Source organism: Planococcus citri, chromosome 3 (genome assembly GCF_950023065.1).
Source record: "Planococcus citri chromosome 3, ihPlaCitr1.1, whole genome shotgun sequence".
In the NCBI taxonomy this organism is placed as follows: domain Eukaryota; kingdom Metazoa; phylum Arthropoda; class Insecta; order Hemiptera; family Pseudococcidae; genus Planococcus; species Planococcus citri.
This window is the reverse complement of record NC_088679.1, coordinates 26,139,998-26,167,261: the sequence shown is the minus strand read 5'-3', so window position 1 is coordinate 26,167,261 and position 27,264 is coordinate 26,139,998. Positions and strand designations below refer to the sequence as shown.

The window sequence follows — 27,264 nt, the reverse complement described above, 5'->3', positions numbered from 1 at the left end:
GTCTACGTAATGCATGTTAGTCGACATGTACCATACTAACATTATTTTTCAGAGATTACAACGACGTGATTAAAAGCCACCGTTGTGCTATAGCAGCAGCAGCCATAAGCATAGTCGTAGCAGCGCCTAACATCGCGAAAAACTTCGAACTAGACCGACAAGATTAATAATTATCTCAAAATCAAAACGAATGAGTATAATTTAACTGTCACGATTCTTATCACCATACGTACACTGAACAAGTATAAAGCACCGTGCTTAAGTAATAAGTGCATATACTTAAATACACAAACGTATGGTAACCGTAGAATGGGCTGTTGTGATACGTAATAACAAGGGCAATTCAACGTATACAGGAATTTGTGCTTAAATTATAGTGCTCGAGTAGCTTAAAAATTGTTCGAGAAATAAATTCTATACGCAAATAGGAGCACCATAGAACAAAACTCACGCAAACACACCACGACGGACGTAGAAGAACTTAACGAAATTGCAAAACTCAAAGCACTGAAGTCGCAGAAAGTAAATATATGTGATAATTCAGCAATGATGAGCGATGATGTGGGTTGTAATTCTTTTCACAGATGTAGAAAGCTAGTACAGTAAAGGCGGGGAAAAGAAAACGTTGATAAAAATTTCAGGCTCAAAACTTTAACCTTCACCACCCAAACTTCTCGAATTTGTAAAAAGTTTGAAAAAAATTTATTCAGTCACAATGTTTCAACTGAAAAATTTCACTATCAACAATATTTCATGATATTCTAAGCATCAGCCTAAAACAAATCAATTTCACGTTACCTATTTAAAAACTCAAACAATTCAAATACATATGTACAAAACAAAGAAGATTTTCAACCAAAGATTGTACCATACCGAGCGAAGCAAGCATAAAAAAAACACACATTTCAGACCAAGACCACCGGACTGTTTCTTTATAAATCACATTCCCCAATAAATAAAAATGTAGGCGTACAAATAACCTATATAGGAGGAGCTGTAACCCTTCATTACTCCAGACAACTCTGGAATTAACAATAATTACACATTTACCGTATTTTCGATGACTTTATAAAAGGTTCATCGGCGTTCGACTCGCGTTTCGATACACTAGCCAATCAATTTACCCAAAATATCGTACGTACAATGCCTCTGGTTACATTTGGTAGGTACCTACACGAGTATAAGAACGTGGAAAAGATGTATAAATACACGATTTTAGATCCACAATAACGAAATTATTTTATCAACTATAGGGTACGATTGGATGGAAGGGAAATTAAAATCCAGACTTCACTTCAGTCGATGCCATATTCAACTTCTTAGAGCCTACGATATTCTTGTCTAAGAGTAAGTAACAGTCTACAGTTCATTCGGCAAAAAGAGTTTCGTTGGCTGATACATACTTTTATGACCCAAAAAATTCTGTCAAGACTTTTGTAGTAATGTGTAGATACAAAATTCCAGAAAGACGAAGGCCTATTTTGGATTTTTGCAATTGCACAACAGAAAAGGGGATGGAGCCTGAAAACTCCCTTTTTTCAAAATAGATTCAGCCCAATAATTTTTCTCACAGATTACCAATCAGGCAACCTCTTCACTTCGAATATATATTCACTTCAGGTTGGCAGTTGCCTTATGAGACACCTGTTGCCCATCAAGTATTTTTGCAAAAATTTAGCCCAAAAATGGAAAATGCATATCCATAGCATAAACGAGTTTTTTCTACACCAATTGAACCGAGGTTTGCAAAAATCAGCTCACACGATAGGGCGTAGTCGAATTTCAAAGTCGACCTCAACTTCAATTTTGAGTAAAAATGAACAATTCCTACGATTAAAAGTGGCCTTGTGATTCATCAAAAGGATTAACATTTCGCGATAAATTCAAATATTTCGACAAAAATGTTATTTGAGCATTTCTGGAGAATTTTGATCCAAAAATTGGGTCGTGATTTTCGGGGTTTTCGAAAAAGGTATACAACCTATATAAAAATGTGTTAAAATTTCAGGAGAAAATGAAAAATTTTCATCAAAACTATTCTTGGGCACTTTTTGAGGAATTTTCAGCCCAACATTGAGTTAAATTTCCTAACTTATTAATTTGGTATGTCTCCATGTCCAATGCCCGTTCCATGAAAACGTTTCATTAATTTTTAATAAAATTCTAAAGCATTTTTACAAAAGTATGTACTTACTTAATTGAATCCTTCGTATAATTTCAACAAAATTCAAAACTGCAGCTTTTCAAAAAGTGGTCAGAAAAATTTTAATTTTAATTTCTGATTTTTCCCTGAAATTGTAGCTCATTTCGATAAGTTGGTAGCATGACACTTTTTCAAACATCTCGAATATCATGACACAAGTTTGACCTCATTTCTTCAATAATGCTAAAAAAAATTTCAATACAATTTTGGGCTCAAAATCCTTTTAAAATGCTCAAAAAACTTTCTTGTTCAAATACGTATTTGAAATTCGCACAAAATAACCCATTTTGATGGAGCATAGATATAACATTTTTTTCTCATAACCTTCTACTCGTATCTCAAGAAATTTGTCTCAATTTTGGGTTTCGAATTACTCAAAATTGTTATCAAAAAAATTAGATAGAAATTTCTGATTTTTTCACCGAAATTTCAACCCATTTCGATAGATTGAACGACCCTTTTTTCGAAAATTCCGAAATCTGTAATCCAACTTCGGGATCAAATTTTTTATTCAAATGCGCAGAAAAAATTTTCGTCAAAATATTCGAATTATTCATGCACTATTGAATAATTCTTCAACAGCATATTTTTACAAGCTAGTTTTTGCCAACTTTGGTTCAGTGAATGTGAACGTGAATATGTCGATAAAGGATGTTGCTTCGACATCCCCTAGTTTGCACAACCAGAAAAATGATACTTTTTTGCACGAGGTCACAATTTTGCAACTACCCCACTCTACCTTACCAATTTAGAGAAGAGATAAGGCATCAATTTCAACTGATTGTAACTGATTGCAAGGGAGTTTTTACTTTTTGATCTATTATTAGTTGCCAAACTTGCATTGATATGTACGTATTAGTTGTTTTTAAATTTTATTCATCAAATATTCAAAATTTCATCGCTTCCATCTCGACGTACTGCGCGTTGTTGATCATTTCTTAATTGAATCATAGAACAAAATATGTGAGTCTTTTACGATTTCTCCCGCACTAAGTGGTCAATTTTAGTCGAAAATTTAGTTTCTGGCAATACTTTTCGCTAAAAAAATTCAATCTCGTTGAATTTTTTGGGCCACAAAATCCCAGTTAAATTTGATTTACATGGCCTTTTTTGCCAGTTACCGGTAAGTAGACTGTAAATACAAATATGTATGGAGCTGGCTATTGAATCTATCATACAGTATCAAATGGAACATAATCAGGATATTTAATTAGGATTATTTCAGTAAAAGGCACCATTTCTGTTCAATTTTTTCTTCATTTTACCCAACAACCACAGAATCATCCGCAGTCATTCAAATCCACACTAACGTCAGCCAGACTTTCATAACAAATCGATGAGACGACCCCCCCTCCCCACACCAACAGCAAAAAGACCTCTATCGTATTCACACACAAAGACGTTTGGAAAACGGCCGGAAAATTCGTACCGAAATGTTTTTCCAATTTCACAAACCTAGTGCTATTTTCGCCTAAACTTGCGCTAAGTCGAATCTTTTACGGCGAAAATTTATATCATAAAGGAATTTACTTTGTTATATCTGCTCACTTCTACACGCACGTTTTATATGCTCAAAAAGACAGCATACACTGGTACATTTAGTTACACACCAGCGCAGTATAATCATAGCAAACGTATACCAATGTAATAATCCGGTCAAGCGTAAATTTCTCTTCTTATCGTCGAAAGAAAAACCAACCGAATACGCATTGATCGAATAAAATTTCTCTAGTAAATGTGTTTCAGGGGTATTTTACTTTACGTGTGTAGGTAGGTTTAGGTATCAAGTGAAGGGGAAAGATCGCATACGTATGTATTTATTCTGTACGCTAGACTTCGTTTGAAAATTTCGCAGGATTAAATTCTAGCCTTTATAATTCATCTTTTTGTTGCGGTAAGGAATACCTACTATACATACATTATGTAGTCTACACGCCAAATCGAAAAAGTGATCAACCTGCGTGCTTTTTCGCTGGTGGCAGAAAATTTTTGCTGGATTTCGATGTACCTATATCTGATAATTGCCCAGAAAAAATGCATTTCAATCGTTTCATGTAAGTTGAAACTTATCAAAATGGGTTAAAATTTAGCGCTGAATTAAAAAATACTGACCATTTCAATTGACGCCAACAATATAATCAGCGAAAAGGTTCTGTTGTAAGGTAGGCTTTCACAACTTCTTCACAACATTACACGAGTTGAAAAATTGCATTCACTCAAAAAGTCTTCAATAGAAAATCACAATATGTAGGTATTAAAAATCCACACAACAGCACGATCCATCCATCGCATCACATCCTTCTGAAAAAAATCTTCTCGAATTCACACAGAGTCAAAAAAGCTCTCATTTTGTACTCAAATAATCAAATCCTAATATTATTTTAATAGATGCTAATTTATATCTAGCTGGAATATCTCACCAATTCCAAAATACAGTCTTTGCAACTGGCAGCAATATGGCATCGGGTGCATAAATTACCACTACGAAATCCAAATAAAGGAGTGAAGTTCATCGAGTCGGACTCGAACGCGAAAAATGTTTCAATTAGGACCTTTTCCTTTCTTCTGCTTCAGTATATGAAACAAAATATGCGTGTAAGTGTAAACAATCCAGCAGCTCGGCGAATGAAACGACTATAGCGATTCGATACGAATTGAAAAAAAAAGTAAGTAAATTAAAACTCGCACAGGTGGTCTTTTGGTTCGCGATGCGATGGTGTTTCGTAAACATACAAAGAAAGGCGTTCCATCTAGCTATAGCGATATAAGGTCTTAATTATTATCAGACCTATAATGGACTTTGGATGAAAAGTACACATCAGTATATAGAAGAGATGATGATGGCTTGTGGATGAGAATTACGAGTAAGGTGAGCTGACCAGTTGGAAGTGCAGTTTGATAAGATGGCATGAGTGTTTGGTCATCATGTGCCTGGGGATGTGTAAAAGCTTTATTGAATACTTCACGAAATGTTTATTTACCGCGAAAAAAATTTGTAGAAGAGTAGAACATTCTGCACATTGACGGAACGTTAACTTTGAAACAAGCTATAAACTATTCGCTGATTGCAGTAGGATTTTTTGCTTTCTGATCATTCACATTTAGCGCTTGAAAATACTAGTAAGTAATAACCAATCATATTATTGAGGCAAGAGTAGGCACCGTCTGCTTTCGGACTTTCAAACCAACTAATGATGATTCCAGGGATTTTCAACGTATCTATAGTGGTTGCCCGAAATACTTCACGAAATACTATTCCATTTATCGTGAAAAAAATCGTAGAAGAACATTTAAATTATTGAAACAAGTTATAAACTAGTCGCTGATTGCAGTAGGGTTTTTGCTTTCTGATCATTCAAATTTAGCGCTTGAAAATTACTAATAACCAATCGTATTATCGAGGCAAAAGGTTGGAATCCAGGACACACCGTCTGCTTTCGGACTTTCAAATCAACTATAATGATGACTCCAGAGATTTTCAACGTCTCTAGTACGTATAGTTACCTGATTTTGAAAAAAAAAGTTAATTCTTTATGCCGTTCAAAGGGGATTTAAATTTTCGCATCCTCAATCAAGGTTTGACACTGCCCTAACTCAGAAAAAAATGAAGGTAAAAAACAATTCGAACTGGACAAAGAGAAGGACACAAGTTTCGCAGAAAATATATTCTGGTGCTTATACAAAGGGACACACGATATCATTCATTCCATGCCAAGCACATCGTCTGAAAAACTTTATTGAATATTTGAACTTTCTTCAGCCAGCAGCATAATAATTACTTAATTACATTTAGTAGATTTGATAGCGGAAAAGACTATTTTTGAGAATTTTCAAAATTGACCCCTAAACGAGGGCGAATGAAACAAAAAGCTCAAAACATTGAAAAAACAACACGTAGGATCGAATTAGAAGTATTCGTCCAAAATCGTTTCATTTTCATAAGTCATGCAAAACCACTGAAAAAGTGAAAAAAAATTCAAAAACGATTTTCCAACCTCCAAGTGGATATATCTACTTACCTAAGACGATCAAGTATCACCAAAACAATTGACATTTTTTTTAGGTTTTCAACGTAAATTTTAAAATTTTAAATCTCGGTGTAAAAGTGATGTTTTAAGTTGGAGATTCAAAATAATTCCTGAAGTTTTTTGAGGTCCCAGCAATTTCTCATCGAATTCTACCTCTAATTTCTCAACAAAAAAAAAAGAAATTAAATCAAAGACAGCCCATCTTGGTACACTGAGAAAAATCACTTAAAACTGTAGTAAAGGAGACCTCTGGTCATCTTTTCGTAGTATTTACTACATTTTATAGTACATCTTACTGAAAAACATAGTAAAAATTAGTTTTTGTACTACATTTTATGGTACATACTACTAAAAAATGTGGTAAATTTTACAAAAAGGGTAACCAGAGGGCCACTTTACTAAATTTCACAGTAATTTTTACGAAACAGTTCTCTAAGTGTATGCTCTTACCCGTTGCAACATCTTTGCAAATGTACTATTCGCTGATTACAAGAGGATTTTTGCTTTGATACTGATTAATTGTGTACACATTGATGAAAAAACGTTTAAAATCCTATCCAATTAAATCTCGCATTCAAATTCATTGAATACTGATCGCTCATTGGCTACCTTAAAGTACCATTCGCTAATCAATTCACTCTTCAAGGAAAACCCTTAAAAACAAAAAGGCTCGCTTCAAAACTCAAGTGTGCAAAAAGAACCAAAAAGATTTGTAGAATAATGTTTTAGAAGCAACACCAAAAATTTAAAAATTCGCTAAAAATCGAAGAATAAACTTGAGCAGCTGAAAATTGGCAGATGTGAATTTTCACAGGACTTCAAACGTGAAGAAAGCGGGCCCCTAGAAACTTTCATCCATCAATTTCCAGCTGATGAAGTTCATTTATTTATTGATTTTCAACAAATTATTTGTGATTCTGTTCTACTTTTAAACGATTTTTAAAATTTGATTTCAATGCAAGAAAAAATTGAATATCTTTCAGTAAAGAAAGAAACAAATCATTTTTTCAAATTATACAAAAAATAAATTGAATTCAATCAGAGATCTCAAAATTGAAAAATTCTAGCTTGTTGCGAGGTCTGAATCAATCATCGTCTCACATTCAATGGAAAAATACCACCACGCTAGTTTTTCGATTAAAGATTTGTGATTAGCGTCCAGTCGACGACGACTCCGCAACATGTGGATTTCTGCACACGAGACTCCAGGCAGAGAGAATGAAAATACAGAAAGCCTAATCAGCTGCAATTTTTTAAATTTACAGTATAATATGTCATTTTCAACTACGTATCTTGTTTTTAAATTTTTATTTTTATTGCTTTGGGGCCTCTAATTTTGGTTCTTTCGTCGACTTCTCCATATTGCAGCATTCGTTCAATTTTTCTAAGTTGGTCATCCTGGTCTTGCATAATCTCCATTTTTAAAATTGCTTCGCGTAATTCTTCAGATGGATCTTGGTCATTGTAAATCTCAAATTTTCAACATCGCTGTTTGATTGCAACAGAGTTTTTGGTTTGTAGGCTTTAGGTAGGGGTGCCAATTGGGCAGTTGTTTCGATTATCAATGAATAAACTAAAGCAGCAGAAAAATTGGATGAATGAGACCTTCAAGGGGTCCTCTTTCTCTATTTTAAAGTTCTATTTCAATCAAGAATTCCAGACTTGAGGAATTCTCCAGCAAGATCCAAATCAGCCACAGATGACTGAAATCATTCCTTCATATATTTTGATGGCGAAATATCAATTAGTTTTTCGATTATAAGGATTTGCAATTCGTGTCCAGTCGACGACGACGACCCAGCAATTATGTCAATTTCAACACATGAGCGGAAAAGGGGTCAGGGAAAGAATCACTTACACAAAAGTATACATTTAGGTACGGAAATGACAACGTCACTTCGTATTACAGGTCGCAATCGAGTAAATGTCCATTGACAGGCACATTTCACAAATGCCACGTTGGGCGTAGTAATGGAAACACGTGTCTCGTTCATTTGAAAAATTCTATTAAATTGTTTTCCCCTTTAGACCATCGCTAAAATGTTGAATTTGATCATCGACGTAACTCGCTGTTCACTTTTGATTGTAAAAATGAAGGATACGTAAATGCAAAGCTAGTCAGATGTAATTGACTCGTTCAACAACAATCCCCTTTCTTTGCCACCTTCTCTTGCTTCCCAAACGAATAAAAAAAAATCGAAATTTCTACCCATCAAAGTATACTCGTATCAACAGTTGGGGCAAGATGATCAAAATCCAACAACGAAAAAAAACTAATCATCTTCTCATTTCTTTCCCAGATTTCCAGCCAATATATTGTATTAATTGACTTTCGAAAAATTTACATTGACTCTGATGTACAATGGATAAAAAAATAGACCAATTGATGAAAAAGTGATCTACCAATTATACAAACAATACCCTCACGTACCAAACCATCGAATGAAAAATCATCCCGAACCTTTTCTCTCCATTCCTTCGATCTTCGCCACAATCTACACCCCTCAAGAGTATACCTTAGACACCTCCAGCGCCACTTTTCGTCTCCAGGGCTGCGCTCAATCGCGACGCTAACCCATCAAATAGCTTTGTAAAACACGAATCGACGGACCATGAAAATACGCGAGCGTCTTCCAACTTCACAGTTCGCAGATTATACCCGATAAGTTTGGCTTTTTAAAAAGCACCGCAGCCCTCTTCTCTATTCGTTTGAGCCGCCTTTACACAACCAAGGGAATTCTTAATGTTGAAGCGATATTATTAATTTACATTATTAGCTCGTCGACGTCGTTTAACCAATTTATTCGGAGAAGAGGGGGAGAGTACAAAAAAAGGAGCAAAAAGAAGACGATTTCGATTGACGGGTAGGATGGATTTTTTTTTTTTCGTTTTCGTTAAACGAAAGAAAAACTTTCTACGCCAAATAAATCTAATTTTCTGCTCGAATCAAAAATAGTAGTAGGTAAACTACGAGAATACTGTGTAGTGGAAAACCTTCATTTGACATGTTAATCGATATAGGACATTGATAATTTATTTAAGGGCGAAGTTTTAATTTCGCTTTTGTGATTACCGAAGCGTAAATCGTCCGGTGCCCCGCTTTTCACGATCCCTTAACACGGCCGAGACCGAGGTGTGTGGTAAGTTTTCTCAGCGACTAGCTATAGGACAACGAAAGAAACTTTTTTTCAGTATGTTTCTTTTTCTATTTCGTGTGTGCTCGCGATTTTTTCTCTTATTCATTTCTAGACGGCGATACACCCTCTTAATAATAGAGATTCTCCGGAAATTTCAAAACTCGCTGGAGGCTCCAAAAAAAGTCAAATTGAGGGAGAAAATTGAAAAATTGGTGTCATATTGGTTCACTTTGCTGAGAAAATTCAATTTTTCACAAAAAGGGTCAAAATCACCCTTGAAACATTTTTTTTTGAATTTTTTAATATTCAAAAATTTTCCAAAAATCAAAAATGAACTTCTGAAATTTTACATTTAGGTTCATGGGGTATTAGAATATGCTCTTTCAATTTAGCTCGGTTTCGTTCAAATCGAAGAGTACAGTTCAAAACAGAAAATAATTGCCTCCCATTTCAACTAGAAAATCCAGTTGTTTCATTTTTCAAAAGATAATTTCTTTTTTCGCCATTCTTTCCCATTTCAATTCCAGAGGAAACGTCTTGCACAAACTAATCCAAATTTAAAAACACGATACAAAACCAACAACTACGATTTGCAATCCATCCTTTCATCAAATACCTACCTACACATCATCTCATTCCAATATGAAAAAAACTATGTAAATAAATTCACTAAAGCAAGAAATCACATTCCACATAAATTTGCCAACATTTCTCGCGAAAAAAATTAGATCATCGACGACCTATTTTCCTCAAACATCAAACAAACCCGATAAAAAAATAAAAGCAGAAATAGCTGCATAGATACATTATATTGAAAAAAACAGAATATACGCGTGTTCTTTCCATCTTTCGGTGGACTGGAAACACGTGCTCTCAATTCTTCGCGTATAAAATTCACAATTATGGTATCGAATTAAATAAGTTCAATGTTTTTCATAGATTTAAAAATAGATTTAAGTACCTTTATCCGCGCGTACCGAGTTCGTATGTTTCAAAAGTAATGTACCCACGTTACGTTTAATTAGGTATTTCCGTTCGGACAGAACATGTTAAAAGCAATATTGAATTTCCTATTCTTAAATGCAAGTATACCGTGTAGAGTTTTTTTTCTTATTCTTTTTCGCTGCTTCACCTTCTCTTCGATCGTTTCCATCTCTCTCTCTCTCTCTCTATTTCTCGAACATTTACATACGTACAAAGACGTGTGTATGCTGTTGAAAAAGAGGTACTAAAACCTATCTACCTACTTGAAGCAATAAGAAAGACAAAGAAAAGCAATCGTAAAAGAACAACGATGTATCGTTGAGAGAATACGTGCTATGTGTTGTTACACTATGTGTTTTGTTTACTTTTTTTCATTTTTTTTTCTTTTTCGTATACTCGTAACTATTATACCTATACGAATACGATCGACGAGTAGCGAACGTAAAAAAAAATTAAACTGTTAGCGATGCGTAAGTACACGTAACGTGGTTTTGTTTACTTTGATTTTGCAATTTAAAAAAACCCCGCAGGGCGTCGCTATACTTTTGACGACAGTTTTCGAAGCGTGGAGAAAAGGGGGGAGAGGGGTTTCATGTACATGAAATGTGCTCGCAGATACCGTATACAAAAAACTAAGAAGATTGTGTTTTCATTTCTGTTGTGTTGATTCTCTTTCAGTGTTATTTCCATCAGTTATACAAACTGAACAGCATTTGATTAGAATTTATGGACACTGAAACGAATCTATTAGGGTACTAGGCAGATATTTTTTAAAATCAGTGGCACGGATCAAAAATTTATCCAAATTTCAGATTTGGGATCCCAAAAACAATTCATCAAAAAGAAAGCTTCAAAACACTTTTCAAGGGAACAAATCCCCTCCCCAATATACTTTCTCGAGTAAATAGAAACAATATTTTTCCAAACTATCCTCAATTTTAGAGCTTTCTCCATCGTGAAAGTAAAAAAAAAAAAATCGCTCATGAGCCTCTCAATTCAGGTGTCAACAACTCCAAATCCCCCCCTCTCTTCCATCAGAAATACGATACGAATCTATTTTACTTCAATTACCAAATAATTAATCGAGGAGAAGCGAATGTTCAACGAATACTCAATGAAAAGTAAAGAACTTTTCTTGGAGCATTTTTTTGACTTTCAGTAAGTACCACTTCCTCAAATGCAGAACTCGTTAAATATCCGGCAATTTGAAAAAAAAAGGATTTCATAATTCGAGTGAAACAGAGAAACCCCTTCGAAATTGAAAATTTCAGCTCATTTATAAGCATCAATTTGTCGCACACGGAGAATGGTCATTTTGTCGTAATAAATTACAAGCGAATTAAAAGCATATTATTACGATGAGAAATAATTCGAAACCAGCAAATCATTGAGAAGGAAACATACCTCTACCTACTATCTTATTCTCAATTTAAAAAAACACCTCGTAAATTATCATTTCTCCGACCAAAAAGGACAATTGGTTGATCCTGGAAGGGAGGTCAGGCTAAGAAATCGAGTTGATTTCATTCGATGAAAGATCGATCGAGTTGATTGAAAAATTTTCTGGTTATACTTGACTAGAACATTTTTCAATTAACGAATCTCACAAGGTGAGGGAGAAAGGTTAAAATTCCACATCAGCGATATATTTTGGAAGCAGAAGACGTAAGTATTTTGATGCTATAAAACGTGGGGAGATGTCACGTAATAACCTCCCTGAAAAAAATGAGCTCACTTTTCGCCTAAAAGTGAACACAAAAGACCATATGGATAGAGAAAATAAGCACACTCTAGTACAATAAAAAACACCTAAAGAATAATCTAATCGTACTAACTTCAAAAATGTACCAAGCATTACTTACTCTTACGTATATTTATGAAGATCATATTTACCTAAATACAGCAAAAATTATTTTTCAAAAACACGAGCTCGTTTGCATCCTCGAAAAACACTTCGAACCGAAATGATTATTTTCACTGGCAAAAATATGTAGTGCAAAATTCGACACATCACGATCAAAAATGAACGAAAAAATACCTACGACAAAGTGAACATATTCACGTACGAAAACGAATGCAATTTTCAACTTGAAAAACTACGCTGTAAGGCAATATTTCACATATCAGAAAGGACAAGATAATTAAGGCTTATGTGAGCACTACGTTCGAGCTCAAACTAGCTAAAACCGAAGCGAATGTTATAATTATTCGATACACTGTGATAAGATAAGAGATCGGTTTACCCGGCCAGCTTATTTTTGAAACTCTATCAAGTTGCATGGGTAGATATTGCATAATTGACAATTGTGCATCGATATCAAGTTCGAACGCGAAAGTACGAATGCACAATCTGCCAAAAATATACATGTAATTATGTACTTATACAAGTACAGTACACACATGTGACTATGTAGATCTACAACTCAAGACTCCTTACGAGTACTGAATAAAGTGATCAAAACTACCTACAACCTCTCCCTCATACTTGTACTTCTTTCTCATTTTCTCAACACTCGTCAATGCAGAAGCTCACTAAAATAAAATACAAAATTCTGCTCGTCGAGTTTCATAAAATTTAGGAATTTTCAAAATTCAATACAGATTTAAACGATCTAAGAACTCGTGAGTATGGACTACCATTTTACATTTTCAGTTCAGAGGGGTCGAAAAAATATAAATGTTTGATGGTTTCACACATACCAATCATTTTGAAAACCAGGAAATCACGATAAAATAGAAAATATCGTCGAAATGGAAATATTTTTGAGATCCTGAATTTTTGCGTTACTTTATACGTATGTATGTAGTTCCCACTTTCATGGTTGAATTTCAACTTTCGCTGCAAATAAGATATTTCATGTTTGTTATTATAATTTTGCTCAATTCTTTTGATCTCAATTCTCAAAGTTTTTTTATTTTTCAATAGGTACCAAAGCGAGGTTCTTCTGAATGTAAAAATTAACCATTGAAGTGAGAAACAAAAAAGAAGTGAATTATTATTATTTTTTTAATGTTACCTAATGTTTATTTATTTATTTATGGTTGAATCCGAAAAAAAAATTCAGAGGAGTACGTAATAAAAAGTAACGGTTATTACACTGAATATTAAGATTCATTTTGAATAGTAATTTATTCAACTCAAACTGTGATGTTAATTTTTAAAATAAATACGTTATTGCATTCTAGGCTGATTTTTAGTCTAATTTAAACAACTCAAATTCCAGTGAAAATGATGGCGCTTTTCCAAAAAAATGCTTTATTTTGAAAACTAATGGTCAGTCGTCATCAGCTGAGGTCTACAGATGACCGTGAAATATCGTTCTACAACTCAAAAACGATATTTATGACTTGATTTAATGCTTGTTGACCAAAACAAACTGCTTCTGGTGGTCAATGGTATTATATAAAACATCGAGGATGTGTTAATTTTATTTAACAGTACGTTTTTACCCGATAAAACTACGATAACGTGGTTCCGTAGCGGCGAAAAAACCGGCAAGTCTAATAATTTTCACACCACTGTAATTATAATTGGTTTTCGTTTTTTTCTATTAATAATTAAAATTTTTGTATTTCATTTATTTTGTATTGAAAAACTTCCAACTCACAGGGAACTTTGGCCAACTCCAATCTTGGGGCCCCAAAATGCCCCGTATACTACTCTGGATGTCCATTTTGGACGAATTTCCACAGTAATATTTGTTTAGAATTTCAATTCCAAGAAATAATTGGTAATGAAATATTCACGATGATAACGGAATATTGCACATTCCAAGTTAGTCCCGTCTGTTCAAATTTATAAAGCAAGTTTTCATTTAAGAAACACAATGTGTATTAAAACAAACGTTTTCCATTTCATTTTCAGATACCTAAGATGTCAGACAATTTGTCAAAGGTTTCACCTACTCCGCTAGAACAATCACCCAGGCATGTAAGTGTGTAATTTTTGTATGTATGTAGTATAGTTTAATTATTTTATATTTTTTCAATTTCTTATGTTGGTTTTTCATGTTGGAAAATTAAATTCTTAGACCGTTTAGACGAAGATGTCGACGATATTTTAGAAAATGTTCGTAACGGATTGGAATATTCGGAAGATAAAACTGAAATAGATATCAGAGTGCATCAACTTCGAGCTTCCATCCAAGCTTTAGACAATGTCGAGCTACGATGCTCTTATATAATTCGACTTACTGAGATGACGGCTAAATTGGACGCTAATATCAATGCCTTATCAACTGCAAAAGACTCCAATATTGCCCAAAAAATAGTCGTCGAACATGCTCCTTCTAAGAAATCTGGAATTAAGCTCAAAGGTGGCACTCTTCCTATCTTCGATGGAGACATTATGCAGTATAGGAACTGGCGTCAAATCTTCAACTCTGTAGCATAGGTCATGTTAATTTGCCTGAATTTATTTGGGTAGATTAACCTATCTACATATTGTTCAATGATTCTGGGCTTAAGTGATGAGAGTGGGGAAAAGTTGAACTTATGGACGTTAGGTAAGTCCTACCTAACGTAGTAGGTACCAATAAGAATTCGAATGTGGATTAGTACGTACGTTTTGAAGTGTTACGCGATCGCGTTATAATTAATCCTTTTTCTTTTCATGTTTTTATTTTTCTAATAATGTTTCGAGTAAGAATAAAATGAATTAGTTTCGAGTGTTAAATTTGTTTGAATTTTCGATAATGATTTCGTGTTTTAATTCGATTGAATCGGTTTTAATTATGGAAGAGTAGACCTGTGTCACGTAAGCCAGTAATGGCGGTGCTTAGGCACACGCCTAGATAATGGTGTGAATCTAGGGAAAATTCTTCTTAGATAGGGCTACTATATAGTCATGGAAATTGACTCCGTCTTAGTTTATTAAATCAAAATTGTCAAGGTAATGTCAGGTTTAGAAACTAATAATTAAATATATCAGGTATGATATTTTATTAGCTCTTGGAAATTTAGATAATCGAGTAAACGATTCAAATTTATAATGTGTCTAACATCGTAATTATTCCTATGAATAATATTTTATAATCGAATAAATACTTATCACCTAAAAGAGGTTACGATCTCACCTTATGCTTTTGGAACTTTGATAGGTATTTACCTATTTGTATATAGTCCCTTTATCTAACCTTTTTCGATGATAGGAAATAAATTACTCTCTTGTTTAGACATTTTAATTATCTGGAGTATAGGCAGGTTCCTTTATGTTACTTTCCTGTAGAATTACCCACTTATCCTATTTAGTTATACCAGTCTAACTCCTTACCTACCTATTTGGACACGCCAAGCTTTCCCCAAAAAATGATTCCTTATTAAAATTATTTAATCCTATACCACAGATAATTAAAATTGGCGCCCAACGTGGGGCTAAAGTTTGTGTCAATTTAAGTAGGTAAGACTTACCTAAAAAAATTTCCATTTTTGAAAATTTGTGTCAAAATTGAAATTCGAGAAATTTCGAATAATTTGAATTTTTTATTGAGTAAAATAATGAGAAGAATTTATTTCCATGGCCATAAGTAATCTTATTTCATTTGTGAGCCTTCTGTCTCCAGTTGAAACTGGATAGAAAAATTTCCGCCTGTAACCATGTATCGAGTAGGTAGATACATGGGTTACGTAGATTCGTGTTAAGAAGGTTTTTTCTAGCAAGCACACTGTCAATTGTACCTACTTACGAGCATGAAAATGCGTAAACGAAATAAATGTACTTGTCTAGGTAAAGGTATAACGTATCGAACGAAATTGCATCTCAAAAGACCTTGAAATATGTGTAAATATGTTTGTGTTAGTAGATAATTAGGCCAACTAAATTCTCTCTTCCCCCCAAACGTTTTCGATTGCTTTCGAGCATTCGAGTACAAACTAGCTATAAGATTATAAGAAGTACAGTTTAAGTTGAAAAAAAAAAAATATGAAAAAAGATAAAAATAGCTTCGAGTGATCGAATAGAAAAAGAGTTCCTAGAAAAACCAAACTGCTAGAGTATCTATTGTATTCGTGTACTGCACATATCCTTATCAGAACTTGTTCACGTTGTGTTCTGCTGCGTAGGTTAAGGCAACAGTATTGTAATATCTTTCGTTGCGTATGTTTCTGTGTTTCGAATGCTTTTAGTGCGAATTTTTACTTTTTCTTTTTGAGCAATTAGTTGATGAATTTGTTCGATTATTTCTTGTAATTGTTTCAAGCTCTAATTTGTAAAGCTTTCGAGTGTGAAGTGCGTAAGAAAGAGTGTCGGCCTGTATTCGAGTTCCTGGTTATAGTTCCAGCCATTTTATTCTGTATTCGTATTGGTATTAAAGATGGACGCTCCGAAGGTATGATAGGTTTCTAGGAGACCTTAATAAAGATATTATGATTATTATTTTCCTTTTGTTTTCTATGTGTTAAATATGAATATTCGAAGGTTGAATAAGTGTCGAAATTTCCTATACTATAGGATGGCGCCCCAACGTTCGAATATTTTGGATCCTTTATGCATGTTATTCAATCTTCGAGTATATAGGTATTTGTTATTGTGTATTTTATTCGATTAGTAGGGTTTGTATTACTTTGTTAGATGTTCCTTGACAATTTGTAGGGTTTTAGGGTCTAGTTAGGGATTGTTAGGGAATTAGTTAGGGTATATTCACACCATTATCGCGCTGGCTTCGTGAGTTTCGTGTATTGAAGAATTTCTTTCATAGTGTCGAGTAATTCACGCGAAGAATTAATTCAAGATTCGATTTCAACTGATCGATTAGTTCCTGATACTTCGATTATTGATCCAGCGAATCAAGTTCCTGATTTTAGTCGATTCTCACCTGATTACGACGAGTTATCATCGACGGCTGTGTTCGTGACTCCTAAAAAGTCACACAGAAGGTGGTCGAGAAGTTTGCCAGACCTATTGGTTGTTTCTCCCAACGAACTCGAAAAACAGTTGGTTGAGAAACTTAATCCCAAACCTTCTTCAAATATAAAGCTTCATCGTTTACGCAGCTTACAGCATCCAGTAGGTTTTTACAAAGAGACCAGATTTCGTAAACGAATAAAGCCTACACACGATTCTACCAACGACGACGTAGCTCCTGTGAAATTCAGTGATACTTTGATCGACGATTTAAACGAAGTTTTCAACGTTTCGATATTTTCATCTCATCATTCGTTTACTGCATCAGAAGAGTCGCTCAATTCATCTCGAGAACGTCATATTTCAATTTCATCTGATAAAATTTCACTTTGCTCAACTATTCGACGATCTTCGAGTGAATCAGACATATCAACTGTATCCATCAACGAATTGAAAGTTTCTTATCATCGTTCACCTTCAAAGGTTTCACCGAAGAAGTCACCTGTAAAAGTCGATAAAATGGATCCTTCAAACATGACTGTCGACGATATTAAAAAATTAATGGCTGATCACGAAAAGGCTACCAGAGAAATGATGGACTGGAAAAAAAGGGCTAGAGAAGCTGAGGAATTCAATGGTACTCGCTTCGAAGATGCTGATGCTACTGGAGGTAACCAAAATGTAACTCAAAACACTACATTTGTTGGAATATCTCCAGCACAAATGAATGCCATAATGACGAAACAATCTGAGTCAATGGCTAAAATGTTCGAGAAATATGGCCCTAAATCTCGTCCTAATTTCGACAATACTCCTCAAGAATCGTGTATTGAGATTCCTCAACGTCACTTTAATCTCAATGCAGCAGCTGATGAATTCGAATACCACATTCCCGGTTCATTATCGTTAATTAAAATCGATCCAGTGGTATTTCGAACTAATGGCGATGGTTCCGAAGGAAAAGGATTCAATCTTCAACAGATTCTCGATAATACAAGATTGAAATCCTGGGAAGGAGCTGAAGATCATCGAGTAGCCGAAGAATTCGTAGTCGAATTTGAAAAGGAGATGCGACCGTACGTGAAAAATAATAAAAATTACAACATTCTCTTTTCGAATAAACTCGAAGGTGTGGAACTCGTTAATTTCCAAAATCAAATGGATTTGGATGCTCCTTGGCATGAAAATGCTAGAAAATTTATAAAAGAATTTTCGAATAACAACGTGTATACTTCCGATAATACATGTTTGTTTAAAGACAAGAAAAATCCGAACCAAAGTGTAACCGATTTCGTTACATTTTGGTTAAAACGTATGCGTTGGAATCCCTGTGCACCTTCTATATGGGTTGCTGAAATGATCGTCGAAAAAATCAAGCCTTTTGGTTATGAATTTCGAGAAGTGTTTAAGGAAAGCAAACCTGAAGATTCGATTGAGAATTTAATTGCTCGAATAACCAAAATGGAACAAGCTGGCTCAAGAGACATCGAAAGAAGAGATATTAGTGCGTCATCATATTATCATCAACATATGAAATCTCTTATCGATAAGTCTTCGAAGAAAAAGAATAAAAGCGATAATAAATCTTTTTCGTCGTCCGGTTCCAGTGGTTATCAAAAGCCTAAAACAAATTCGAATAATTCCAACAATTCGAATAATAATCGTACAGCTCAACAAAACCTTCTTCTGAAAAAGTTCAAACCAGGTCAGCTGTTTAAAAAGACGATAAATCCGAAAGATCCTAACAGTGCTGATATGAAAAAGATTGCTAGTATCGAAGAAGTAAATTTAACCGAAAATGTTGAAATTTATATGCTGACTGACAAAGGTGAATTTGAAAAAGTCGATCCTTCTAACGAAGAAGAAGAACAAAATAATGAAGAAGAAGAAGAAGATAGTATCACCATTCGATTGTGTGATTTAAACATGTAGTGGGAAATACTGACGGTCGTAGTATTCCCTCCATCGATCGAAAACCGACCGCTAAAATTATTTCAAAAAAAGGCGATCCAATCAAAAAACCAACTGTTCCAGAACCACCGCCAGTCATCAAAGAAAAATTGTACATTATGGGTGGAAGAATCGCATATATCGGTAATCGAGCTGCACTACAGTTTATGAAATATGTTTGTTTTGATACTTCAAAAGACGAATATATTTTGTGTCAAGATAGCCTCACTGTTCCTCAAATCAACAAAATACTTGAAGAAAAAACGTTCGATATTCCATCAACTGTTGATACTGCGTTGCTGTCTGTTGGTTTGCAAGAATCTGTCTGGACTAAAAAATTCGATAGTTCAGCATTTTATCACCATTTGAAAAAATTAGTCATCAATCTTCGAGATAAACACCATTTCAAGAAGATAATTTTTATGCTGACCGTTCCATTACGAGGTCGCGAAGAAGACCTTGAATATTGGAAAACGCTCCAAGAAGTTAATAGCAAGCTTTTCTATATCGGTCATAAAGAAGAAGGTTGTCGGTTTTGGAACCTATTCTCATTTTTTGTTCAACGCAATGAATTATGGCCAAATGAGAAAAAATGGTACGTTTATACTTATGAAGAGGATATTCTGTATCAAGTTAAACAGAATTTATACGAACTGAATAAATTGACTTCAAAAGAAATCAACTGTGTTTATTGGAGTAACGCATGTTTCCAAAAACTCCAATGGGAAATGATTAAATTCTTCCGAAGTCAATGTCAAATCGATACCAAATTCGAATTCGAGAAAGATCTTGAAGTGAAACATATTCAACAGCGAGAAGAACATCTAAGTGGCAGCCTATATGGTCACGTTGACAAACCTGTGATATTCAATCTAAATCACAGTGTTATCGAAGTTCTTAATCCAGTCGATATCGAGTATGTGAATAAAGACGTTTCACCTAAAATCACACTCGAGTTCGGCAAAGTAAAAATTGATGCCTTGATCGACGGAGGATGTTCTCACGTATTAATTCAAGAAAATGCATACGAACGCATTCTTGCCGAACATCCTGAACTTAGAAAAAGCGAGGTTAAAGCTGAAGGTATGGGAAAACAATTTTCCTTAGCCGCTGGTAAATCACATCCGAAAATTACCAAAATGTCATACGTTACCTTCAGTTTTCCAACTCAAAAACCTCGTAAAAGCGTCTTTCATATCCAGCTTTTCGTTGTGAAAGACCTCAATGCTGAATTAATCGTTGGTCGTAATCTTCAACGAGAATTTAAAATGGTGACTCATATGGCTGAGAATCGTATTCAAGTTCGAGATCCATCTAATGATACTACGTTCGACGTTTTCTTCAAAGATAGCGAAAAAAATCCACATCGATTCGAGTTGAAGAAAGATCCAAAGCAGAAAGATCCAGTCGAAGTAAAATATATCACCGCGATGAAAACCGAAGAAATTTTCTCCATCAGCGAAAATAAAGAATACGTCATTGATGGTGAATTGATGCTTTGAGTCGACGAAACGGTTCAGGATATCAATATTCCTGATCCTGAAAAAGGTGAGTTAAAAAATAGTATTCACGATAATATTGAAATATTCGAAGATAGGATAGGGTTGTGCAATATGTACACGCACACTCTAGTATTCAAAGGTGGAGTTCTGCCTCCTCCTGAGAAAATTTGGGTAAAAACACGTCCTATTCCTCATCGCTACGAAGATGGTGTATTCAAAATTATTCGACAATGGATCAAAGATGGTAAGATTGTTCAACGGCAGTCACCATATAAACTTGGTCTAGTATTCGTTGACAAAGGTGGAGGAAAGGTCAGAATTTGTATCGATGGTCGACCTTTGAATGAATACATTTTACGTCATTCTACCGAAGTACCTAATATCTCGAATATGCGATATAAATTTCGAGGTATGAAATGGTTCACGATTTTCGATTTTAATTGTGGCTTTCTTCAAATTGGTCTCGATGAAAACCAACAAATTGTATTAAGTTTTGTCGTCGATGGTATTCCTTTTGTAATGACAGTAGTCGGTTTCGGTACCGAAGATTCATTGGCTGCATTTGTGTACGCTCTGCTGCTTGTATTGAAAGGTTGCGAACACTTCACTGGAGTGTACGTTGATGACGTCGTTGTTTTCTCGAGAACGCTCAAAGAACACCTAGAGCACATTCGTATATTCATGGAGAAAGTGAAAAAGGCCGGAATGACTCTCAATTTAAAGAAAACACAATGGTGTAAGAATAAGATCAATTACTTAGGAATGGTGTTTTCTGAAGAAGGAGTTACCGCTGATCCAGCTAAAATCCAACCAATATTGGATTTCCAAAAGCCAATGGAACTCCGAGGAATGCAACAATTCCTCGGAATGTTCCAGTACTATCGAGCTTATATGTCGAATATCAGTGCTCTCTGCGAATCCTTGTACGCTATGACTTCGAGTAAAGCTGACTTTGTTTGGACTAAAGAAAGAGAACTTTGTTTCGAAGAATTAAAGCAAGAATTAGCTCGAGAAACGATGTTGGTATATCCCGATTTCGATAAACCTTTTTATTTATACTCAGATGCTTCGACTAAAGCCATCGGTGGAGTTGTAATGCAAGAACAAGAAAAAAATGAAAAAACGTTTATGATGCCAATTGCATTTACATCTCGAGTATTAAAAGGTTATGAAAAGTCTTATTCGATAATGGAGTTAGAATTGCTCGCTATTGTACATTTATTGGCGAAAAATTACTATCTCCTCGCTGGTAACAAAGTTCATTTGTACACAGATAATATAGCTGTTACATATCTCAAGAAAAATGACTTATTACCGAATCGAATTATCAAGTGGCTTCTCTATTTGGATAATTTTCGAATCGATATCAGACACATTGCAGGTTGTGAGAATTCTATTGCAGATTTTCTCTCTCGATATACGTTTCAAATTACTGAGAATGATAAAAACTTTACCATATTTCTCTTTAATTATTTACCACCAAAGTGTCTCTATACAGAATTTCGACGATTTCGAGCACTTCAAGATCGAGATGACCAAATCAGAATGTGGATGAGTCGTGGAGCCATACCAAACGTTACTCGATGAAAAATTGAACTTGATTATGATCCAAAATCGTAATGATCGAATATGGCGAATTTATGTGCCATTAAAACTTCGAAAAGATATTATCCATCACTATCATCACAAGTATGGACATGTTGGCATCACGAAACTCATCAAAATCGTTCGTAGACATTTCGAATGGCCAGGTCTGACAGTCCAAGTTCATCAATTCGTTGCTGAATGTATACCGTGTCAAATCTCATCACGTTCATCATCGAGATTATATGGTCCAATCACACCTATTGTGTCTGAACGTTTTAATCAGATACTATGCATCGATAGTTTTGGTCCAATACCACCAAGTACTGGAGGTTGTGATTCAGTATTCGTTATCGAAGATCACTTTACCAAATATGTTCGATTGTATGCTGTCAAAGTAGTCACTTCTGAAAATTTGATAAAGAAAGTCGAAAGTTGGATCACAGAATTTGGAAAACCTGAAATGATTTTATCTGATAATGGTAGCCAATTTAGTTCTCGATATTGGCGAAATTACTGGAGATTTCAAAATATCATGTTACGATACACATCTCGTTATACTCCAAATTCGAATCCTGCTGAACGAATCATGGCTACGATTGGTTCCAGTATGCGAAAATATATCAGTCGCAAGCAGAAATCTTGGGCCAGAATTTTACCATCAGTTGAGAAAAAACTAAATTATACCGAAAGTTTAGTTACTGGATGTATTCCATTCGAAGTGGTGAAAAAGACAGTGGTTCCAGATCCTTTAATAGATATCATCAAGAAAAGACATGTTCCAGCTAATATCGAAAAAATCGTCGCTGATAATCACAAGAAAGATCGTGATCGAAAAATAGAATATTTCAAGAAATATTTTAAACCAGTCCGATTAAAAGCTGGTGAATTGGTTTTCGTTAAAAATCGAGTTCTTTCTAGTAAAGAGAAAGGAATATCAGCGAAATTATCTGATTGTTGGAAAGGTCCTTACAAGGTTATCGTCGAAAAGAAACCAAACGTGTATGAACTTGAAGAATGTGACAATCCAGAACACGTCATAAGCGAGAATATCAAGCATTTGAAAAAGTATAATGCGAGCACAGACACTCAAACCTTTAGGGAAAAAGTCTTAAGCCTTCTCGTCGAAATGTCTGCTAGTCTAGTCTCTTAGTTACTGATACGTAATATTGTATATTTCGATATTCGAGTAGTAACTAACCTAGAATTGTGTTGTATTTTTCTTTTGTTTTAGATCCACAATAATCGATTCTATTCCAAGTGTAGCGACTGTCACGTTCACTTCATCAAGAATGAATTTATTCCCGACGATCGAGTGTTTATGTGTACCCCCCAGTCTGCAGAATTGGATATTATCGTCGAGCGAAAAGAACAGAAATTATTTCCATTTATTGGATTCAACTACGAATGCCCGATCCGTCATCGAATTAACGTTCAAGTCGAGTCATTGAGTTTTTCGGAAGCTTTGAAAAAAGCTGCGTTCGAGTTTTTGCTCAATAAAGTCCGTCTATACGTTAACGAATTTCTGACGTTGACTTTTGGCTGCGACTACTTACTCGATGAATTTAAGCCAACCACATTCGACCGTTCGCTGATTCGTTCCTTCTCAACTTTCGTACCTAATGAATTGTTGATCATACCGAATATGGATGAATTTATCTCCTGCGCATTCAACGATTTACCGATTTCTATCAGACCCGAGAATCCTGAAGCTCCTGAAAGATCATCTATTTCGAATTCGAATTCTGAGTCATCGAGCATCGAAAATCAGTTGAAGTCATCTTTAAAGAAAACAAAATCGAAAACTGATGACGACGTACAATTTGGAAAAAAGAAACCAGCTGCGAAAACACCGGCGGTAGACTCGAATGTAAAAAAGAACGTTTCTTTTGGTTCGAATATGAATCTTTCGTTGAATTCAGGCGCTTCGACTTCCAAGCAATCTCTCGCTTCTCCGGACACATCGGTACCAAATGCGAAAAAATCTGCCACCATACCTGAGATCATCGAACCTCGATTCAAGCCGATTCCTTCTAACGCCATTCAAGTCGCTCCGGAATATTTGATCGACGAAGATAGAATTCCAATTAATCGTATTCACGCCTTCATCCCATACTATTACGAAGGAGAACCTTTAAGAATAAATTTCGATTGTCCGGTGAGTGCTTTTCAGAATCTATATATCGAAATTTGGCGCGGTTTAAACAGAGGCATATACCAACAATTCCAAATCATTGAGCCGATGATCGAAAGTTACAACCGACGTCAAACCTACGAAATACCGAGAATCGAGACAGAGGCTAATGCGTGGAAAAACCACTTGAACCTCGTGAGAAACACATTTGAAAATGATTCCCATAACGCTCGATATTTGTACGGACCGATTTGGACTTACATAAATTTACAAGATGCTTTAGCATGGCCATTTACCATCCTGGGCAAAGTGCGAAATCAACCGATCGAAGTAATTTACGATTCCCGGTTACAGCATTCTCTCGTGTCGAATTCGGTGGTCAGTTACTTGGCTTGGTCGAATCCGGGGTTGATTACAAAGCAAGCACTCGAAGCGGAGACGGTGATTTATATTCCTTGGCGCGACGATTTTCGAGTAAAAAGTAACTTTTCAGTATATTTTCCGATCACTCTCAACCCTGGAATGCCAGGATACGAAAATGACGAGCATATCGTCAACTGCTACGTTACTGACCTTCACCCTTATCGAATTTCTGGTGAAGTTAAAGGTACCATAATTCTCGGACGGAATTTTACATCGAATATTATCAAATACGATGATAATAAGGTCGAATTTACGCTCAAAGGTACGCGAACAAATCCTACTCCTCGAATAGTCCGTTGCAAGAAGATGTTGCCATTGATTCGAGTAGATGGCATCTTAAACACCCTTCGAATGATGTCACCCGATCAACTTCGAGCGGAATTCGAACACATAATCCTCTACATTTGAGCGAAAAAGACGAAGGATGGAGTGGACGACGGTCGCTACGACGGTAAATAGGTTTCGTTCCTTTTTCGAGTTTGTACAATGTTATTGTTTCTTTTTCGAGTATTTTTTGTATTTTTTTCTTTTTGTTTTTCTACCGATTTTAACTATGTACCCGATTATGACGTTTTTTCTCGATTGTGACCTTTTTTGTATTTGTAATTTTTGTTTAAATCAGCAGCTGTGATTTATGATCTTTTTATTTTATAATTTTCGAGTTTTTTATCTTTAATTTTTTATCAAATTTTTGTACTTGTTATTCGAAGATATTTTTAATTTGAAAATTTTCCAAAGTACAACTTTTTCCCAATCTCCTCACTTCAGTTTGCCAGGGGAGAATTTTATGTAGCATAGGTCATGTTAATTTGCCTGAATTTATTTGGGTAGATTAACCTATCTACATATTGTTCAATGATTCTGGGCTTAAGTGATGAGAGTGGGGAAAAGTTGAACTTATGGACGTTAGGTAAGTCCTACCTAACGTAGTAGGTACCAATAAGAATTCGAATGTGGATTAGTACGTACGTTTTGAAGTGTTACGCGATCGCGTTATAATTAATCCTTTTTCTTTTCATGTTTTTATTTTTCTAATAATGTTTCGAGTAAGAATAAAATGAATTAGTTTCGAGTGTTAAATTTGTTTGAATTTTCGATAATGATTTCGTGTTTTAATTCGATTGAATCGGTTTTAATTATGGAAGAGTAGACCTGTGTCACGTAAGCCAGTAATGGCGGTGCTTAGGCACACGCCTAGATAATGGTGTGAATCTAGGGAAAATTCTTCTTAGATAGGGCTACTATATAGTCATGGAAATTGACTCCGTCTTAGTTTATTAAATCAAAATTGTCAAGGTAATGTCAGGTTTAGAAACTAATAATTAAATATATCAGGTATGATATTTTATTAGCTCTTGGAAATTTAGATAATCGAGTAAACGATTCAAATTTATAATGTGTCTAACATCGTAATTATTCCTATGAATAATATTTTATAATCGAATAAATACTTATCACCTAAAAGAGGTTACGATCTCACCTTATGCTTTTGGAACTTTGATAGGTATTTACCTATTTGTATATAGTCCCTTTATCTAACCTTTTTCGATGATAGGAAATAAATTACTCTCTTGTTTAGACATTTTAATTATCTGGAGTATAGGCAGGTTCCTTTATGTTACTTTCCTGTAGAATTACCCACTTATCCTATTTAGTTATACCAGTCTAACTCCTTACCTACCTATTTGGACACGCCAAGCTTTCCCCAAAAAATGATTCCTTATTAAAATTATTTAATCCTATACCACAACTCCGCCGTCCATAATAACCCCGATTTCGAAGACATCGATCGTATAACACAGCTAATGATGTACGTGACCCAAAAGGTCAAAGATATCTTTGGTGAACTAAACACACAACAGCTGAAAATTATCCGTTGGCGCTTGCTAAAATGGAGGAAGAATATAACAAACCCAAAAAACTCATTTTTCAAGTGTTATTGTTTTAAAATCTTCTGTTAGTTTCAAGGTCGCTAATGGTAAACTGGTCAAGGCGCACAAAATTGGTAAAGTATATTTTCTGTTAGAAGATGGTAATGCAGGTAAAATTAAAAACGTTTATTTTGTGCCTGAATTATCTGCGAATTTATTGTCTTGTTAACTTTCAAATAATTTTTAAAAAGGAATATAGTTCAATATACTTTTGATACTACATATGTATCACAAAACTCTACGTCATTTCCGGTTCTTTGTGTGGCCCAACTGATAAAAAAGCTGATTCAGTCTGGCCATACTGTAAACTGAATATATACTTCGAGAACCATGATATCCAACTTGCGAAAAATCGAGACTGTCCCCATATCTACCATCGAACTTGCATGATGGAAATGACATCACAGTTCGCTCCGTCCGGAATGAGAATGAAACAAGAGATCATTCTTGGCGACGAAAATAATTTTGAGGAAGAAACTGACCCACAAAAAAATCGAAAAATTACATCTGATCAACCATACAGAAACAAAATCATCAGAGATGGTCT

General features: G+C 34.9%; 1 protein-coding gene and 1 long non-coding RNA gene across 10 annotated transcripts in view; both read right to left on the bottom strand.

Annotated features, from left to right (window-relative positions):
• Positions 1–12,583, bottom strand: part of LOC135841992 (uncharacterized) — a 196,694-nt gene extending 184,111 nt beyond the window's left edge. Inside the window, exon 1 of the long non-coding RNA XR_010558043.1 lies at positions 12,215–12,583. This is a non-coding gene — a long non-coding RNA (uncharacterized LOC135841992). The remainder of the gene's footprint in view (positions 1–12,214) is intronic.
• The window catches only part of LOC135841990 (collagen alpha chain CG42342), a 434,760-nt gene that overhangs the window by 342,860 nt on the left and 64,636 nt on the right, over positions 1–27,264 (bottom strand). The window lies entirely within an intron of this gene.